Source organism: Hibiscus syriacus, unplaced genomic scaffold (assembly GCF_006381635.1).
Source record: "Hibiscus syriacus cultivar Baekdansim isolate YM2019G1 unplaced genomic scaffold, ASM638163v2 tig00110926_pilon, whole genome shotgun sequence".
NCBI lineage: Eukaryota > Viridiplantae > Streptophyta > Magnoliopsida > Malvales > Malvaceae > Hibiscus > Hibiscus syriacus.
Genome location: NW_024062913.1, coordinates 775,991 through 795,901, shown reverse-complemented (window position 1 = coordinate 795,901; position 19,911 = coordinate 775,991). Strand labels below are relative to the sequence as shown.

General features: G+C 32.2%; 1 pseudogene; it reads right to left on the bottom strand.

Moving 5' to 3' along the window:
• Positions 1–5,870: 5,870 nt before the first annotated feature.
• Positions 5,871–8,517, bottom strand: LOC120146426 (annotated as a pseudogene).
• Positions 8,518–19,911: the final 11,394 nt, after the last annotated feature.

The following is a 19,911-nucleotide window of genomic DNA, read 5'->3' as shown; positions in this document are numbered from 1 at the left end:
GTTTGCAAAATTTATTTTCAATTTTATATTGATAACCAACTTTAGCAGGGATTTCTGATGTCTCTTACAAGAACTACACGATGGGTGGTTCCCTCGGCTGGTTCGAAACCCTTGAAAAGCCTGATGTCAATTACCAAAAATGGGCGGATTCCAACAACTTTAGCTTGGGTGATTTCCTCAGTAAGTCATTTGATGGGGTTTGATTTTCACTTCCTTCCTTATTATTATCATAAGGAAATTTAAATTATCAGCGTAGGAGAAGTAGAATTATCCACTGAACTTTGATGGGGTTTGACTTTCACTTTTATTGTTTCTATTTACCCATATATTAGAATTTGTTGATTTCATTGTTTTACTAACTTCATTTGATTTTAATCCATTTGCTTCTAAAATAGATTAACTTGACTCATCTAAGTTTAATAGTGTATGTCACCATATCTAATATGGATTTTAGTTTTTTGGGTTATTGTACTTGATCTTATGTTCAACCTTGTGTTAGTGTTGGAGTGATAATGGACATCAAAGTATGGAAGGAGACAACCTTTTATCCTTGCTGGATCACTCATGATCTCTGTTGCTGTAAGCATTGAAGTCTTACATGATTCATTCTTATATACTAGGTTACTGTGTTTTATATCTGCTAAACTGAGTTTTGCATTAGGTGATAGTAATCGGGTTTTCTGAGATGTTAGATACATTTTAGGTGATACAACAGAGCATTGCAGGTATTCATTCCTGCTTTGATTTCTTCTCAGCTCTTATAATCCCTCCCCCACTCTCCCCAAAAAAAAGGAAAAATTGAATGATATTTTCCAACAATGGAGGCTTTTGTCTTTGTTATTGGATTCTGGATGTTGGATCTCGCCAACATTACAGTGCATGTAAGCCTTCCATGGTGATTTGTTTTTTCCTTTCAAGTTTTCCATTGTATGTGTGTGATAACGAATTTTCATTTTCTTAGGGACCACTTGTGCCCTTTTAGCAGATCTATCAGGTGAACTTATTTCTTAATAAACAGAGAATTTCTAGTCTGCACATGGTAACATTATGATGTTAGTTTTTATGCATGCTTTAATATCATGCATGACAAATGATATATGACAGGTCCTGAGCACAATTCTTCTAAAGTTATATGTTGTTTAAGGATGGCTGTTGGAAACATCTTGGGATTTTCAGCTGGTGCTAGTGGGAGTTGGCATAGGTAAAACGATTTTTCTGTTTTTACTGTGATAAATGAACAATTATGGAGACAAGTTATTTGTTTCATCTTATATTGTATTTGAATATTGATCTAATTCTTAAAATGATATCGATGCAGATGGTTTCCTTTCTTGTAAAGTAGAGCTTGCTATAAAGCTTGTGCCAATCTTAAAGCAGCATTTCTTGTCACAAGAACAGTGCAGAAAATGGCCTTGAAAATGGTTGCAGACAGAAAATGGGAGGAGTTGCAGAAGTTGAATCTCAAGAAAATTTGGAATGGCTTTTAGGTCAGGAATCCAGCCAAATGGCATTTGTAGCTTATATTATATGCATACTAATTTATTTTTCTTTCCATATGTGGAATTGAACTCAATATTTTCGAAGTAATGAACATCAAAGCTACATTACATTTAATTTTAATGTTAAAATTTATGGTTGTTGTTATTTATATAAAGTTACATGATATTAAATTTGGGTGGCAAAAATTAAATATGCAAAATATCAATTAATCTTAGCTAAAGAATGGTAATTAGCGGCGTTTGTATCCAAAAACGCCGCTATAGATCTCGACCTTTTGTGGCGTTTGTTCCATAAACGCCGCTATAGATCTTGACTTTTTGAGGCGTTTGTTCTAAAAACGCTGCTATAGATATCGACCTTTGCGGCGTTTGATCCAAAAATGCCGCTATAGATCTTGAACTATGGCGGCGTTTTGGTTCTCAAACGCCGCTAACTTTAGCGGCGCTTCTTGCGACGTTTTTCCAATCGCGCTTTTAGCGGCGCTTAAAAACGCCGCTATAAGACTAAAAAAACACGCTATAACTCTATTTTGCTGTAGCGATTATATTATTCTCACTTGTAGTCTTATTCGAGAATAATTATAAGCTCTTGGGAAACGTCACTTACTTTAATAATTCATCTTGATTTAAAACCCCAGACTTAACCTTGTTATCGATACTGGCCTTAGAATATCGATATCCTCTCCTCGGTACCGATACCCCCCAACTTAAATGCCTTAAAAGAAAAGGGGTATTGATACTCATATAAGATTATCGATTGAGACCTTGGGTATCGATACTCCCTAGAGTACCGATACCAAAATAGCATTATGGAATCTTGATCTCGATACCAGGCCCCTCGGTCTCGATATTGAACCCTCAATATTGATTCTCCTTTAAGGGTATCGATACTGCTCTTTAAAAACTCTCGATTTAAGCTTTGCTATGAACTATATCGATACTGCTTCATACAGTATCAATATTGACCCTTAAAATGCCCTATTTGGGCACAAATTTGCCCTTTAAACCCCTAAATTTCCTACCTTAAGGTTTCCCAATTGTTATTAAGTTTTATGTGATCATAAGGGTCATAAATAAGGCTCTTTAACATGCTATAAACATCAAACATTAAATCTACCATGAAAATACATCTCTAAGCTTTATAACTAACTCTCAAGCTAGAACTCATTTATAATTACCCACAATTGATATGAAGAAGTTGTGAGTGTGTTTACCTTATTTCCCTGGTTGGTAAAACTCCTCTCGAAATCAACTAGGTGTCATCTTTCTTTACCCCTTGCCTTTGAACTTTCTCTCACTTCCTTGACTAATCAAAGGTAAGAAAATAATTACTAGCTTATCTAGGGCTTGAAACTAAGTTAAGAACACTTTAAACAACTCAATTTTACTGAAAACAAGCTCAAATCTCTTAACTCCCTTGAACCTCTTGAAAACCCATTTTGAAATCTTAACCAAACCTAAGATTGAGGATCGAGGAGAACCTTGAGGATTGAAGATAAAGACTCTTACCTTGGCTCATTCAACTAGGCTTGGAATCTCAAAGACTTTCATATTTTTCTTTGCTCTTGAGAAGGAAGAAGATAGAAAAGAATATGAAAATAGAAAGATATTTTGGGGTTATGGTTTCATGTGGAAAACAATTAGGTTAAGGGGTTTTTATCCTTAAATTTGAGAAATGGGTAAACTATACTTTTGGTCCCTCACTTTAAAACTCATACTAAAATCACCACTTCTCCTAACTCTTAGGCCAAACTTGAGCCCAATACTCTAAAAACTGGTCTAACTGGTTTAGAAGATTTAATGGGCTTGACTTATGGGTCTTGAGTTGACCTGAACTACTGACCCGAAATTCGGGGTATTACAATATTCACTAAAAAAAAGTTAATCTCAGCTTTTGATTTCACTCAATCTAACGGTCCTAAAAAGATATGGGGTGTTTGGTAAACAACTTTTTGAATAGTTTTTAGCTTATTGGTAATCGAACCGTTCATTTTTAGTGTTTGGTAAACACATTTTTGAAAAATTGATTGTGCAAAATAATCTGAAAATGAAAACGCTGGAAAATTCAGCGGTTTGAGAGAGCTGATTGCAAAATAAGATGTTAAATGACATATTTGACCTTATTATTTCTATAATTACATTCTTGCCATAAAACATAATATAATGAAATAGCCTCCATTCTAATCCACTTGATCTAATGATAAATTAGTGAAATTTTATTTTATTATTCTATTTTTAGTTGTAGATTCTCAAATATATTTTAGTTAAGAAAATATAGCAAAACATGAAAGTAAAAGAAAATGCAGTGTTAATATTTTATACAAGGTTAATAGTATGTATCAATCTCACAATGTTAATTTTAGTAAATATTAAATTTAAAAAATATATTCAAAATTTTCAAAAATATTCACTAATTTCCTTAAGGAATTTTAATTCCTTGTCAAAAGCATTTTTTCGAATAATTTCACTCCAACAAAGATTAAAATATTATAAAATATCTACGTACTTGACAACTAAATGTATCATAATCTTATTTGTCATTTTACTCATATCAGCTTTCAACTATCATCTAAATTTTACTATAAACAATTAATCAAATCAATTTCTCAAATCAATTAATCAAATCAATTGATCAAACCAGCTAATGGAATCAGCTACCAACTATCAGTTGTTTGTCAACACCCTCATAAAATTTTTATTGTGAATGGATCCTAACCCAGATATATAAGACCATTAGATAATCAATGATTCTTTTTTATTAAAACCCAGATAATAAATGCATGCATAAAGATGGTGAGCTGCTCGCACGATGAATTTTTTTATATTTTGTGTTAAACATATGGTATTAAGTCATCGGTTATTAAATTAACCAGTTTCCGGTAATTATCGATGACTTTGTTTCATTTTTTATTTTCAGAACTAAATTAAAAGAATATTAAAACCGCAAAGATTGAAATAAAATTTAATAAAAATTACTATAATAAAATGAAATGATGTTCAAAGTTCACTTGATATTGATTTATAAAATCATTCCCTCTACATACATTATTTACAATTTGGTATCAAAATGTAAAAAAAATGAAATAATATCGATGACATATGAGAGACGGTGTTATCGACCGCTGTAAGAACATTTCTATTCTCCTAATTTCACATTCATTAATTGTATTTGTATTGCGTCCGAAATGATAGAGATGTATTTATGAACCCAGGATTTTGTTAAATGAAGTCAGGCCGTTTTACGCGGCTAACCCTTCATCCCATCAATTTCGCTAGTTCACAAAGATTTGAGCTTTAAAATTAATGGATAAATTTCGTATTTAATACTTAAACTACTAATTTTAATCCGTTTTAATGCTTAAATTTTTAATTTTTTTTTGAAATCATATCTACCGTTTAGTTTTTTTTCATTTTAGTACCTATCGTTAAAAACGTAACGCCTTTAGATACGGTGTTAAAAAATTAAAATTTAGGTACTAAAATAGACCAAATTATTTGTTTAGTTATTAAACAAATTATTTATCCAAATAATATTATTAGGAGAAAAAATTGTGAACGTCGAATGTAGATCATATCAAAATAGAAAATAATGTTATATTTGAAAATACATGTCAACTTTACTACCACGAACCAACTTACATCAGTGGTTAAAGGAATCGTTGTTGTTACTAGAGGTCATGCATTCGAGCACCTACGGCTGCAATAGAGTTAATTGAACGTTCATTGTCAAAGAATTAAAAATATTTTATAATCACCTTAGCTTAGTTTTAAAAAAAAAACATGTTAACTTCATTAGTAATTTTCATATTTTTGCCTGAGCTTCCAAGCTAAAGTACTCGGCACATTTAAAACTATTTTCCACAATGATTAATTTTAGTGCAAATATTTTGTTTGAAATTTCTAGGTAAATGAAATTCTCTCACTTTAATTTATAACATAGTTTAATCCAGCCCAAGAAACCATTAAAGGAAAAATAGAGGCCCAAAATTCGGGTAGTTATGTTGTACGACAGCCTTACTATACTGCTAAGGAAAGATGCTACTGGAAATGTTAATATTTTTTTAACATGGTAAAGCACTACCTAAACCATTATTTTTTACCGAAAATGTTAATTTCGCTACTTAATTTTCGGTAGAAAAAATAACATTATAGGTAGTGCCAAATATTAATATTTTCGATAAAAAAATTTTAGGTAGCGTTTTACCAGGAATGTTAAACATTAGGTAACGCCCAATATTAACATTTCCGATAGAAAAAATAATATTTTAGGTAGTGTTTTAAGGAAAATGTTAAAATATTAACGTTTCCGGTAACGTATTCCTTAGCCGTATATTAAGGGTGTCATACCATAAACATCCCAAAATTCAGAAATTCACAGTCTACATTAGATCCTGGGAACAGGAAAAATCAATCATTTCCTAATCTTGTTAGAACATACTTTAGTTGTACAAAATCTCCTCTCTCTCTTTTGATCACTCTATTATATCTCACTTATATACATACATCTATTAGTCAGTTAGATGAAACTCTAATGTGCAGTCCATTTGGTGCTTCCACTCTTGGAAATTTCATCAATTTTTGTCTCCCAACTTCTTACCATCTACACCCACAAAGCAAAAAAAAAAAAAAAAAAATCAATTTCCATTTTTTTTCTTGTTAAATATTGTTTTTCAAGTAAATTACTTTTTTAGACAATTAAATTACCTGTATCTAGTTACAAAATAGTGAAGGAAAGTAGAAATTTCTGCAATTCCGAGTTCCTTCCCTGGACATTGCCTAGTTCCGCCTCCAAATATCAAGAAATTACTTTGAGATTCCAAGCCCTTGTCCTGTTTCCATCAACCATTTTAAAATCATGCATGGATTAAGAACAAAAAAATTGCAGGAGAAATTAGGGTTTACTAACCATCCATCTCCATAGATTGAAAGCTAATGGATCTGGGTATAAAGGATCATAGTTTATTTCCCTTGTATAAACATAAATTCTCCACCCTTTAGGAATCACAAATCCTGAGAAAATAATTAATAAGATTAGTCATCGGTGAACACTCAATCATTTGGCAAAGAGTTGTAAAAGTTTTCTTTCTTTCTTTCTTTTCCAAAAAAAAGCTTCCTTTCTTTTCAAAAATCATTGAAAAATTAAGGCAATGAATCATCCAGGGAACAGTCTAGCTGGATTGGTAGGTATACCATTGTAAATCATGATAGGGGTACGGTCCATTAAAGCAAGATGATCTGATTTTCTTTTACAATTTTTATTAGAAAAATGTCAAAAAAAGTTCTGAAAAGTGCAGTAATCTGCAAACTCAGCTTCTTGAACTCATAAAGTTGAAATGTATAAAGGTAAAGAATCAAAAGGAACTCATTAATGGCTCACCATTTAGTTCCATTTCTCGAGTAGTTTTCCTCAAAACTCCATTAACAATTGTAACTAATCTTGAAGTCTCAAAAATCACCTGCATCAAAAGTAGCACGCCAAATCATTAAACTTTTTACTATTAATTATTAAAAAAGAACAAAGGGTTCTTCAGAAAAGTTACAAATTTACTTACTGCTCTTGTAAATCTCATTGACTTCAGGTCATTCCAATCAATTGGTTCATCTGCTTTTTTTCTTGCTCTAATTTCCAAATGCTCTTTCGGGGGGGGGGGGGGGGGATGTAACAGTAAAATCAAATCCAGATGAAACGAATGAAACAAATATGGAAAACACCTCAAGGTTGAACTTACTCTCAGCTCTTCAAGAACTGTTGGATGATCATGGAGATACTTGACAGCCATCATTGATGTTGTCGAAACAGTTTCATAACCAGAGTACAAGATTGTAATGATTTGATCAATGATCTCATCATGGCTTAGTTTATGTCGATTACTGTCATCATTTCTCATCAAGTAACCAAGCATGTCCTTGTGGGATGCTTCACTCTCTCTTCTCTGTTCTATCAGTTGTCCCAGTATCTTCAAAATGTTTTTTCTTGCCTGCAAAATCATAGTTAAACCGTAAGAACATGAACCGAAATGAAAGACGAAAGATATAGGATCTGGAGATGGAAATGGAAATGGCTTGTGAAATTACCTGAAATCCTGCACGATAATTTGTACCGGGAAGATCGATAGGAAGTGATAAGGTGCCTAAAACGAGTTTGAAGAACTCAGGCATGAATTCTTTAGCTACTGAACTGGACTCAGTACTGGCGATTTGCTTGAGTGATGACAAAAAAGCCATCTGTAGAAGAAGAGGAACCAAAAAGGTATATTAGAAACAAAGGAAAAGCTTTGAATGTGGCATATACAAGGACACAAACCTCTTTGGTCTTGTCTTGGATGTTAATGACTTTGTTGTCCCAATTACAGAGGAAAGATCTCATGAATTCATTGATTTTGGGGAGGAGTTGTTGTCTGATCATAGTGGGGCTAATGAGGGCAAGGAGGGCTCCTCTCATTGCTTATGAGTGGAGCCATGGACGGCTGCGATGTTGCATTTGCCCAAGATATCGAGCATGGACTGTGGATAACCAGGAACAAGGCCCTTGGCTTCGTTCATTATATATATCTGTTGAGCTCTGGATCCATGGAAATTACAGTAGGACACCCTAGGATGTGTGATTTGAAGAAGCTGCCATACCTGTTTGTAAATAACCAAAAATAAAAACTATTAAAACCCCATGAATTTTACTGTTTTTTAAGCTAAATTTACAAGAAAACCATATTGGAATTGTTTGTAAGTGACCAAAAGAGAGAATACCATTGCTTCCATAAAAAGGAAAAGAAGAAGATGCTATTTCATCAAACAGGAGTTGTGTTAACAAAGATTTGAGGGTCAAAGTCACCTTGCTCTTTGGTTTTTCATAAAGTTAGGGCCTTGCTTGAGAAACTCAGCGGTTTCCCCAAGACAGGCCAACCCATTGTACCAGGGGCAGACCTTTCTTCCTGTATCTCATCTCATTCCATCTCAAGACGGCAGTGCATATACAGAACACCATTGAAAACAACCCAGTAATCACCATGAAAACACCCATTGTTTCTCCCAATAAGCTCCCTCTTCAAAGGAAAGAAACAACTTCTCTAAATGGTTGGGGAGTTCCCCTAACTCTAAATTAGCCACAAGGGTATATATATAGGCCAAACCATGCAGCACAGTAGGAAGGGGACCCGCCCTTAAAGTTAAAGACCTTATCAAGTAATATAAGCAGGTCCCATAATTTTTATTTTAATAATCTGATGTGAGTACAACCTTTCAACATTGAATGCTCACACCCCTGACATCTAAGGTGCTCAAATCCAAGTTCTCAAGAATAATAATAATTCTTTACCACATAGTCCACTTGGTTAATGTAACAGGTATAGGAATCCATAGTTGTTTAAACCATTTTTAGTAAGCTAAGTATCAAACCCTCTTAATTAGCTAGATATAGATTTGAATCTTAAACTCTTTCACATTTAACCATGACCTAAAAAATAAATATGTAGATTAAGCCATAACTCATTCTTCAAGATTTTCAGCATGAATGTTTGTTTGACAGTGTCAGAGATACCTTTAAGAGTTTCTATTTGATATATTATCGAAGCAATTTGATAAATATTTTAACTTTATAATAACTACATGTATTTTTTTCTTTTAAACAGAAACTAATCATACCGAGTCATATAAATCATAAAAACACAAAATTTCTTGCATGAAACTAGATGAAAAATGAACAAGAAAAGGAGTTAGGAAGTGTGTCAAGAGGCACATGCACACCATCCTATTGGACCTAAACTTAAATTAAAATTATTATTATCCTTCACATGTTTGTCAACAAGATATATTCATGAAATTACAGAATACCAAGAGGAGTCATATGAAAATAATTAATATGTCAAAATTTAATTAATTAAACAATACTGAATCATTGAAATGGAGTCTGTGATAAAAAGAAAAATTATTCTTCCTAAAGATCCTAGGTTCGAGCAACTACATCTGCACATTGTGTGTACAATGTCAAAAGATAAAGAAAATTGTAAATATATATTATCTTATAATCATCCGAGAATATTATAAAAAGTTAACTAAATAATGTGTTTGAAATACGACATGAATGCATGAGTTGTTAATTATGGTTCATCACGTGAATAATAGAACATAGGTTTCATTCTAACTGCAAGTTTATGGCATTGTATTTCGTAGAAAACTATGATGTTTATCTAATAAACATTTAATTTGATTTACATTTCCAACTCTTTCTTCTTTTATATTTTCAAAGCAATTTTCGACAGATATAACGTGAAAGCAATACGACTTTCGATGAGATCACATGAACATTTAGAAACTACATATTGTTATAATATATCTGAAATAAGATAAATTACCTTAAAATTGTATTAATTTAAAAATGTAATCTTTTAACATCGAGTGCTTCGTATATGGTTTAAGTTTTGATTGACGAGGGAAAATGTTTTATTTTTAATCAACTTTTTTACTTTTTTATGCAATATTCACATAAAAATTAAATAATTTATTTATATTTAATACATATATAAATATATATGTCGTCAATTAATCATAACACATTATCTTTAAAATAATTATTCTATTTATCTTGAATAATTTATGTAATTATTTGTTGAAATATTGATGGTGCATGTTAATATTCCAAAAGAAGGGTCAAAATGAGAATTTTTATATTTACATTAAAAAGGAAACAATTCTTGGTATTATAAATCAATCACATTGATTGAATAAAAAAGATTGAGGATTTGGAATTTTACACATTTTTAGGATCATTGGATTGAGAAAAATCAGAGATTGAGATCAGTTCATTTCTTTTTTAGTAATATCTTCTTATTTTCTACTATTAATCTCAACCTTTAATTTTTCTCATCCAATGGTCCTAGAAATGAGTAAAACTAAAAGAGGTTTCCACATTGAAATTGGATCCCTCCCTCTTTATATATATTGGTTTAATTAAGAAATAACTTTTAAATATATAATTTTGTTAATTTTAAATGCCTCCTTTTGTTATCAAAATAAATGTTTAACTTTTTTAAAATTATGATTTGAATGTGAATTTTATTAGGGACGTTAAAATAATTCATTAACCATTTAATATATGACATGTGTCGTATCTACAATTTTAAAAATTTTATTTTTTAAAAACTCGATTTTTTCTAAAATCTCAAACACTCATAAAATCCATGATCCCATGCCTATTATCATCACTGGTTGCCACCAACCTGCCAAACGCTCACCCATTTGTAACTCTAATCACATATATCCTTAAATTCAAATCCATAAATTTTCCTAAACCCTAAATTCACAATGCCCACATCTCTAATCCTAAAACTTATTATCATTGTCGGGCACCACTGGTGTTGTCAAATTTCTAATTATCCATTGTTAGATGCCCAATCGATCGTCGTTAGATCTCCACATTTGATCATCCCCATTATCATCGTCTCAATCTTTCAAAATCCCTAAACCTTCACAAATCACAAATCTCTAAATTTTCAATACTTAAGTTCATAATCTCATTGTTTATTATCGTTTTCAGCCAACATTGTTTAATACCCACTTGTCGTCGGATACCCATTGTCAGTCATCTCCTTATTGTTGTTCAAATCTCCTAAATCTCTAAACTTGAATAGAAAATTGAAATTTTGGAGATTTGAGAATTAGGATTTTGTAGAATTTAGAGTGTTTTGTAAAAAAATATAAAACTTTAAAACTTTTTCTAATTTAAGAAATTTATTTTTTAAGAAAATAAACAAAATTAAAAATTAGGCCACATGTTTACTTGACAACTAATAAACATCAGTGTTTATATGAAAATTGATAATTTTTTTTAACAATTTTAATAACGAGCACAAATTAATAGTTTAGAGATAAAATTGAAATGTTTAAAAATTTAAAGACCGAATTTGAATCTGGGTTATAGCTTATATATTAAAATAGAATATTCAAAAGTTTAAGGACTAACTGAAAATAAGAGTCCTAATTTGAAAATGAATTCAAAATTTATAAAAGTTTAGAGCTCAATTTATAATTTAAGAACGTGTATTTAACTCTTCAAAATTAGAAGCGTGTAGCAAAAGATGGTCCTTTTGTCACGGATAAGTGGCAAGTATAAAGGACCCTTTGCCATTAATTAGTACTTAATGTTCTCTGCCAAAGATCCACCCGAGGTTGGTATCAGCCACATCTTCTGCCTTAATTTTACACCTAAGCCAAATGATCCATGCCTTCGGTGGAAAATCAACAAAGAAGATGAGTGGTATCTTAGGGTAATTCTGCCGTGCGACGCCTAAAAAACGGTTAATATACGGCGTGACCGGTTAAATAATTGACCGGTTAAAATTTATACCGGTTATATTATATTATTTAACCGGAAATATTATAAAGTACAATAACATACTAGGTAGCGCTTATATAATGTAATAGGTAGCGCTTATATTTACCTATTTTATAAGTAATCCGGTATATTTATACCGATAGTATTACAAATTTACCTATTACATTATATTATATTGAAAGTGTCCATACTTTTTATAAAAAGGATCGATACTTCTTTTAAAGTTATGTAATTTATGTTTCAATTTTTTTTAATAGTGTTTCATGTTTTCCACCTACAATATTAATTTAATAATTTTATTTGCACAAAAAATTATTTGATTTTTGATATTTTATAAAATATTATTTAGAATTTTTAATTTAATAATAATATATATCGTAACGTAAAAAATAAATCATTAGACGCCTATAATTACTAAATTAATATCTTAAAACTCACTCAAAAGATAACCTTAAATTAATGTTTTCCACAGTGAAAAAGTATGGGCACTTTTATAAAATGATAGACACTTTACAATATAACCACTACCTATTACATTATATAAACGATACCTATTACATTATATAAGCGCTACCTATTACATCATATGTTTACCTATTATATTGAAAGTGTCCATACTTTTTATAAAAAGGACTTTTTTTAAAAGTTATGTAATTTATGTTTCAATTTTTTTAACAGTGTTTCATATTTTCCACCTACAATATTAATTTAATAATTTCATTTACACAAAAAATTATTTGATTGTTTTGATATTTTATAAATAATATTTATAATTTAAATTTAACAACATTAACCAAAGATAAATAAATATGTAATATATGTTTATTGTTTTTAATTTAATAATAATATATACAACATCAAACACATTCCAAACTATAAATTACAAGCTAAGGACACTTGAAGAAGCAAGAGAACAACTATCCAAGCAATCAAAAACGAGAAAATCCCAACATGATAACAACTGAACATATCATATCAATGTTCAAACTCAAGTTGTAGATTTTGATTTCCTTTTGCTTGGCATCATATGAGATTTGAATTTTGATTTCCTTTTGCTTGGCACCATATGAGCTTTGGATTTTGATGAGCATCGGAAGTATTTCAGACTTATGATTTGGGTGGTACTCAGAAGCATTTCGGACTTATGATTTTAGTTGCTATTTGTTTACCACCCAGATCATACGCCCGAAACGTTTCTGACGCTTTAAAGTTGACCAAAAATACAATGGTCGGGATTTCCCTCGCGTTTAAACGTTGGAAAAAAAACAATGGAAATTAGGAATAATCAATGATAACATGCATATTGGCTTGGGCTAATATTTATAGTGGAGCCGAAATATATTGAAATTCAAACTCAAATTGAAATTTAAATTCAAACTCCAATTACATATGAAATGAATTTGAAATGCAGTGTTAAATTGAACATGAAAATTGCATAATTGATTCATACTGTTCAAGTAACATGCTTTATGAACCATCAAGCTAAAAGACAATATTGATTGAGTTCAAAGCTGAGTTGTGAGTTGATGGAGTTGTCACACTTGTCACATGGTTGGAATAAAGTAATTTGATTTAATAATTTTATTTGCACAAAAAATTATTTGATTGTTTTGATATTTTATAAAATAATATTTAGAATTTGTAATTTAATAATAATATATCGTAACGTAAAAAATAAATCATTAGACACCTATAATTACTAAATTAATATCTTAAAACTCACTCAAAAGATAACCTTAAATTAATGTTTTCCACAGTGAAAAAAGTATGGACACTTTTATAAAAAGGATAGATACTTTACAATATAACCACTACCTATTACATTATATAAACGATACCTATTACATTATATAAGCGCTACCTATTACATCATATGTTTACCTATTATATTGAAAGTGTCCATACTTTTTATAAAAAGAATCGATACTTTTTTTAAAAGTTATGTAATTTATGTTTCAATTTTTTAACAGTGTTTCATGTTTTCCACCTACAATATTAATTTAATAATTTCATTTACAAAAAATTATTTGATTGTTTTGATATTTTATAAAATAATATTTATAATTTAAATTTAACAACATTAACCAAGATAAAATAAATATATAATATATATGTTTATTGTTTTTAATTTAATAATAATATATACCGTAACATAAAAATAAATCATTAGACGCCTATAATTACTAAATTAATATCTTAAAACTCACTCAAAAGATGTATATACCTAAATATGTAGTTAACAAACATACCTAAATATGTAGTTATTGTACATACCTAAATTTAATGATAATATACTTGTAGTTATTGTACATACCTAAATATGTACTGCGAATTTAATGGTGTACCCACCCTTTAACTACCACTACCAATGCCACATCCTATTGAAAGCAGCACGACTGAAACATGTTCAAAATGAACCTTTGCTTACATCTCCATCAACTCCTGGAGCACTGAACTTGCACAACAAATTTTTGCCATGGATAATACTGATGTAGACAATGTTAAGCCAACCGAGGAATGCCATGAAGTACATAATGTTGATGAATCTGACAGATTGGTTGGTCAGCTCTTCTGTTCACGTGATCAAGCTTGGCACTTTTACAAGGGATTCGCACGGGAACATGGGTTTAGTGCACGTAAGGGAACAACACGGCTTGACGTGGAAGGGAATTTGAAGACACAAGAATTTTGTTGTTCCAAAGAAGGGTTTCGAGTATCAAAAGTCAATAGTGTTGATCGTCAACGTGCTCATACGCCAGTCACAAGAACAGGATGTAAGGCTAGAGTCGTAGTTACAGTAACAAATACAAACGATCAGTGGGTTATAAGTAAGTCTGATCAGAAACATAATCATGCATTGTGCACATCTGCTATGACACCATTTATGCGTTCTAATAGAGCTGTAAGTAAGGCTGATATCGATGAGGCAACAACATTGAAAGAGGTCGGTGTTGGCACGTCACAAGTAATGAACTATTTAACGCAGCAGGCAGGGGGCTATCATAATGTTGGATTTACACATAAAGACCTCTACAATGCACTTCAAAGAGGTAAAGCAAAGGAAATCGTCGATGGGGATGTGAATGCGCTTATTGCCTACTTTGATTATAAGAAACATGATGATCCCGGGTTTTTTATGACATACTCGGTAGACGAATCGGGGGCATTGTATAATCTTATTTGGTCGGATTCTACATCGAGATCGGATTACACATGTTTCGGTGATGTAATTGCGTTCGACATAACGTACAAAGATAATTTGTATGGTCGACCAATTATGCCTATTGTTGGTGTCAATCATCACCATAACACAATTGTGTTTGCCACTGCCATAATCGCTGACGAGACGTCTCAATATTTCGAGTGGGTGCTACAGAATTTTTTAGAAGCCATGATGAATAAATCACCTATTTCCGTTGTAACCGATGGGGATAGGACAATGCAGAGGGCTATCAAATCTGTTATCCCTTATGCTAAGCACAGATTATGTTCTTGGCATCTTTCTTGCAATGCACAAGCTAACATTGGTGACCCAAAGTTTACAGCAGCATTCTCAAAATGCATGGCTTCCTGGTGGACAACCAAGGAATTTGATATTCAATGGCGTTCGATTGTTTCAGAATTCAACGTCCAAAAGCATCCATGGGTGATTGAGAAGGGAATACATGACACTTATGGGCACAAGCATATCTAACCGGTCATTTCTTTGCCAATATTCGCTGAACACAAAGGTGCGAGTCTATGAATGCTTCACTAGCTATTGCACTGAAACACAATAAGACATATTTAGATGTTGTTCGTGCAATTGAAGATGGAATTAGTAGAATGCGTATGAACGAGTTAAAAGCGGATTACTTAAGTTCCCATACGAAGCCCTTCCAGATCACAAAACTAGTCGACCTTGAAAGCCATGCCGCTGCGATTTTTACCCGCGAATCTTTTCGTGTGTTCCAAGATGAACTTATACGGGAGACATTGTACCGGATTGAGGTAGAGATTAAGTCCTTATCAGATGAATGTCAACATTATATTTTGTCAAAGTACGCAGAAAAAAATAGGAAATTTGAAATTAGTTTTGATTCTCGTACGAAAACTCTAATTTGCTCCTGCAAAAAATTCGAGACCGTTGGACTTTCGTGTCGCCATCAACTTCACATTTTGAAGCAATTGGACTACACATATTTACCCGGGACTTTGATTCAAAGTAGGTGGACTAATGATGCGAAGGCTTCTGCACCCAGCTATGTTGATTTGAATGTGTCTCCAGAAGTGATGCAAATGGCAAGGTTCGCTGCTCTACGTTCAACGTCAAGTAGGTTATGCTACATTGCATCAAAGACAGACGAGTCTTTCAAAACCGCAAGAGATGAGATGAAAAAACTAATAGAAGAATTAGAAAACTCGTTTGGTTTGAATCATTCAGTCAACCAGAGCATTGTAGTAAACAATGTTCGTGACCCTCAACGAAAACAACGCAAGCGAAAAGAAGTGCCGAAGAACAAGGTCGAGAAGAAAATTAGGCGATGTGGGTACTGCAACAGTGAGGGGCATAACAAACTAACATGTCCTCAAGTCAAGCTCAGTTTGAGTACAAGCACACAGCCTACATCAACTGATTTTTTCGAAGACGGAATGGAATGACAACGATCTCCATATAATATATCGTAAGTATCAACATGACTCCTATTGTATGTACATATAAATATTTTGAATGAAGGAAGAAAAACCGCGTTACTTAAAATTACCGACACTTTTTTAAATGGTATCGACACATTTTTCTTCCAATCTGGACATAAAGTACCGACACAATATTATAAAGTGTCGATATAGGTTGTAGACCTATTCGCTCATAAAACCGGTATATTTATACCGGTTATATTACAAAATTATCTATTACATTATAAATCTGGGTTCCGATGTGTAAATGTCGATACTTTTTTAAATCGTATCGACACATTTTTCTTCCAATATGGACATAAAGTACCGACACAATATTAAAAAGTGTCGATATAGGTTGTAGACCTATTCGCGCATAAAACCGGTATATTTATACCGGTTATATTACAAAATTATCTATTACATTATAATTATGGGTTCCGATGTGTAAATGTCGACACTTTTTAACAATGTATTGACACATTTTTCTTCCAATCTGGACATAAAGTACCGACACAAGATTAAAAAGTGTCGATATAGGTTGTAGACCTATTCGCGCAAAAAACCGGTATATTTATAATATGTTGAAAGTGTCCATACTTTTTATAAAAAGGATCGATACTTTTTTTAAAGATATGAAATTTATGTTTCAATTTTTTTTTAAGTATGTTTCATGTTTTCCACCTACAATATTAATTTAATAATTTCATTTGCACAAAAAATTAGTTGATTGTTTTGATATTTTATAAAATAATATTAAGAATTTTTAATTTAATAATAATATATACCGTAACGTAAAAAATAAATCATTAGACGCCTATAATTACTAAATTAATATCTTAAACTCACTCAAAAGATAACCTTAAATTAATGTTTTCCACAGTGGAAAAAGTATAGACACTTTTATAAAAAGGATAGATACTTTATAATATATTAAAAAAGTATAGACACTCAAATGTATATGTACACATAGAAGCAAATATGGAATAATTAATGAAAATATACACACAATATTTAGACCAAAATATAAATACACAAGAATGTTCAAATAATGTACCGACAAACAAAATTAATCCGATGAAAAAGGGTTGTTTCTAACGAAGTCCGGAACATTAGAGGCCTTCAACAAATTTTCCAAATACTCTCGTATGTTTCCGCCTTTTTCTGAGGACATACATAAATAATTTCAATTATCAAATTAATGAGGTGCAATTTTACTAACAATAAATTAAATTCGCATAAGCATGAATAAATTTGTGTCATACCTAGAGCTTTGTCGTTCGAATGGGAAGCAGCGTCAAAGGTATGTGGACATATGTAATTGTATTTCTATATAAACACATAAGTTGTTAAAATAATCAATGTCTGAACACATGTTCAACTGGAAAAACATATTGCATAAATGCAACTTACCGGATTATAAATTATTTTTTCCGCTGAATCATCGACCAAAAGTGTATTTAGCTCGTTAAAATCTGGACACGCGTTCCAAACATCATTGAGATCTTTACAGTAGGTAACAGAATCGTATGTTTTGCATTTTTTTGATCCTGTTCACAAACAGTCGAACATAATATGTAGGAATCATAGACAACGAAAAGTCAGCAAACTGTAATGACATTCATCTTACCCCACGAATAGAAAATGCTCGGAAAATACAGGTAGTTTCTCAAGTACACGGTCGACGTTATGCCTGAGATTGTAATCAAGTTTGAATGTTAACATTCAAATGTATATTAACGATTTTGACTACAGTAATTCAATTGCCTCAAACATGTTCTAACCTCATCTTTGAAGACCAAAGGGCAACAACAAAATTGTCGACACAAAATTGCATAAATTCAAATAATCCTCTTCTGAGGACAACATCTACAACATGAAGAAAAATTGCATAAAGTTCTACGCTTATATGTTAAAATAATGGATACAAAAGAATTGAATTAAAACCTGCCGGCAGTCTTGGGATGTAGGCAAGGACACCATTGAGATCAAAAATTAAAAGTTTTCTTGAAGGCGGCGTTGCAGACACGATATACTTGTTTGGATCATCATCTTCATCATCATCATCATCATCGTCATCATCTTCATCGCCAGCTTCATCGTCATAATCATCGTCATCTTCATCGTCAGCTTCATCTTCTGCGACCGCTTGGTTGTCCACATCTGTTAAAAGAAAATAAAATAAAGTTCAGAACGTGTAAATGTTAAGAAACATAGATAATGAATTACCTAACTCGTTTGATGTCGTTGACGTAATTCGTTACGCAACATGGAGACTTCACGTTGCAATGATGAAATATCGGATCGCATTCCACTCACAAGGGAATCAATATGCTCCCGAAAATTGACCATGTATTCCATCACGGTCTTAATTGTGACATCCTGTGCAACTGGAGCTTCTTCCATCATAGCGTCTCCACTTGGTTGCTCTTCTTCATGGCCAACGGGGTCCATTTCCTCCCTCTCTTGATCTAATCCGACCTCCTTGACACGCTTCCAACCGAGTTTTTCAACAAAATCATATCCCGCTTTTTTAATAAATACCATGTCAATCTTGCGGGTTAATCGAACAGGGGCGTCATGCGAAAAATCAACTTCCTTCTTCTTCAACAGATGGGTGATGACACATCCATATGGTAGTGTAGTTGAAATTGTTGCTCCCTTTGTGACCATATATACAATTGTATTAAATATGAGTTTTGCAATGTTTGGAGCCGTTTTGGATTTATACTTTGTTATCCACCAATAATCGCTGTCTCGAAGCGTTGAATGTTTTCCCCCACTAGGCCGGATATACCATGTGAGCATTTTGTGAAACACTCTCGACTCTACATCGAGGTGAATTGGGCTATTTCTAGTAACCCGTTTAATTGTAGACCAATCTACACCATTTTCATCTGAATCCCCTGTATTCGCTACACCTAAACCCTCCGTAATAGTTTCTGGAGATATATATATATCCTTCCCCATGACATGTGTATTAATTCCTATTATATTAGTCTTATTAGGCTCGTGCTGTAAGGAAGCATTAATGTAGAAGACTCTAACTAGGTTGGGATAATATCTTGGTTCTACACCAAGGAATTCAAGCCAACCCCAAGATGTAAATGTGGATTTAAAACTAAATGCATATTTATCATCAAACAAGAAACCCAGGTCAATGACACGTTCGGGACGAATCTTCCTTACTTTAAAACTCGTCTGCCATCTTTGTTTCTCCATGTCGGATCTAAAGTTCAGAGTTCCGAAGGACCTGATTTCCTCAGAAGAATCGTTTGTTACAGAAGGAGGTGGTTGAGAAGAACTGGGTTGAGAAGAGCTTTGAGAAAGACCTCGCTTCTGACGCTGACGTTTTGGAGCCATTTTGGTTGGATGCTACCCCTATTACAATGGAATACAAACACATTCAGGATAAAAACTCCAATATAG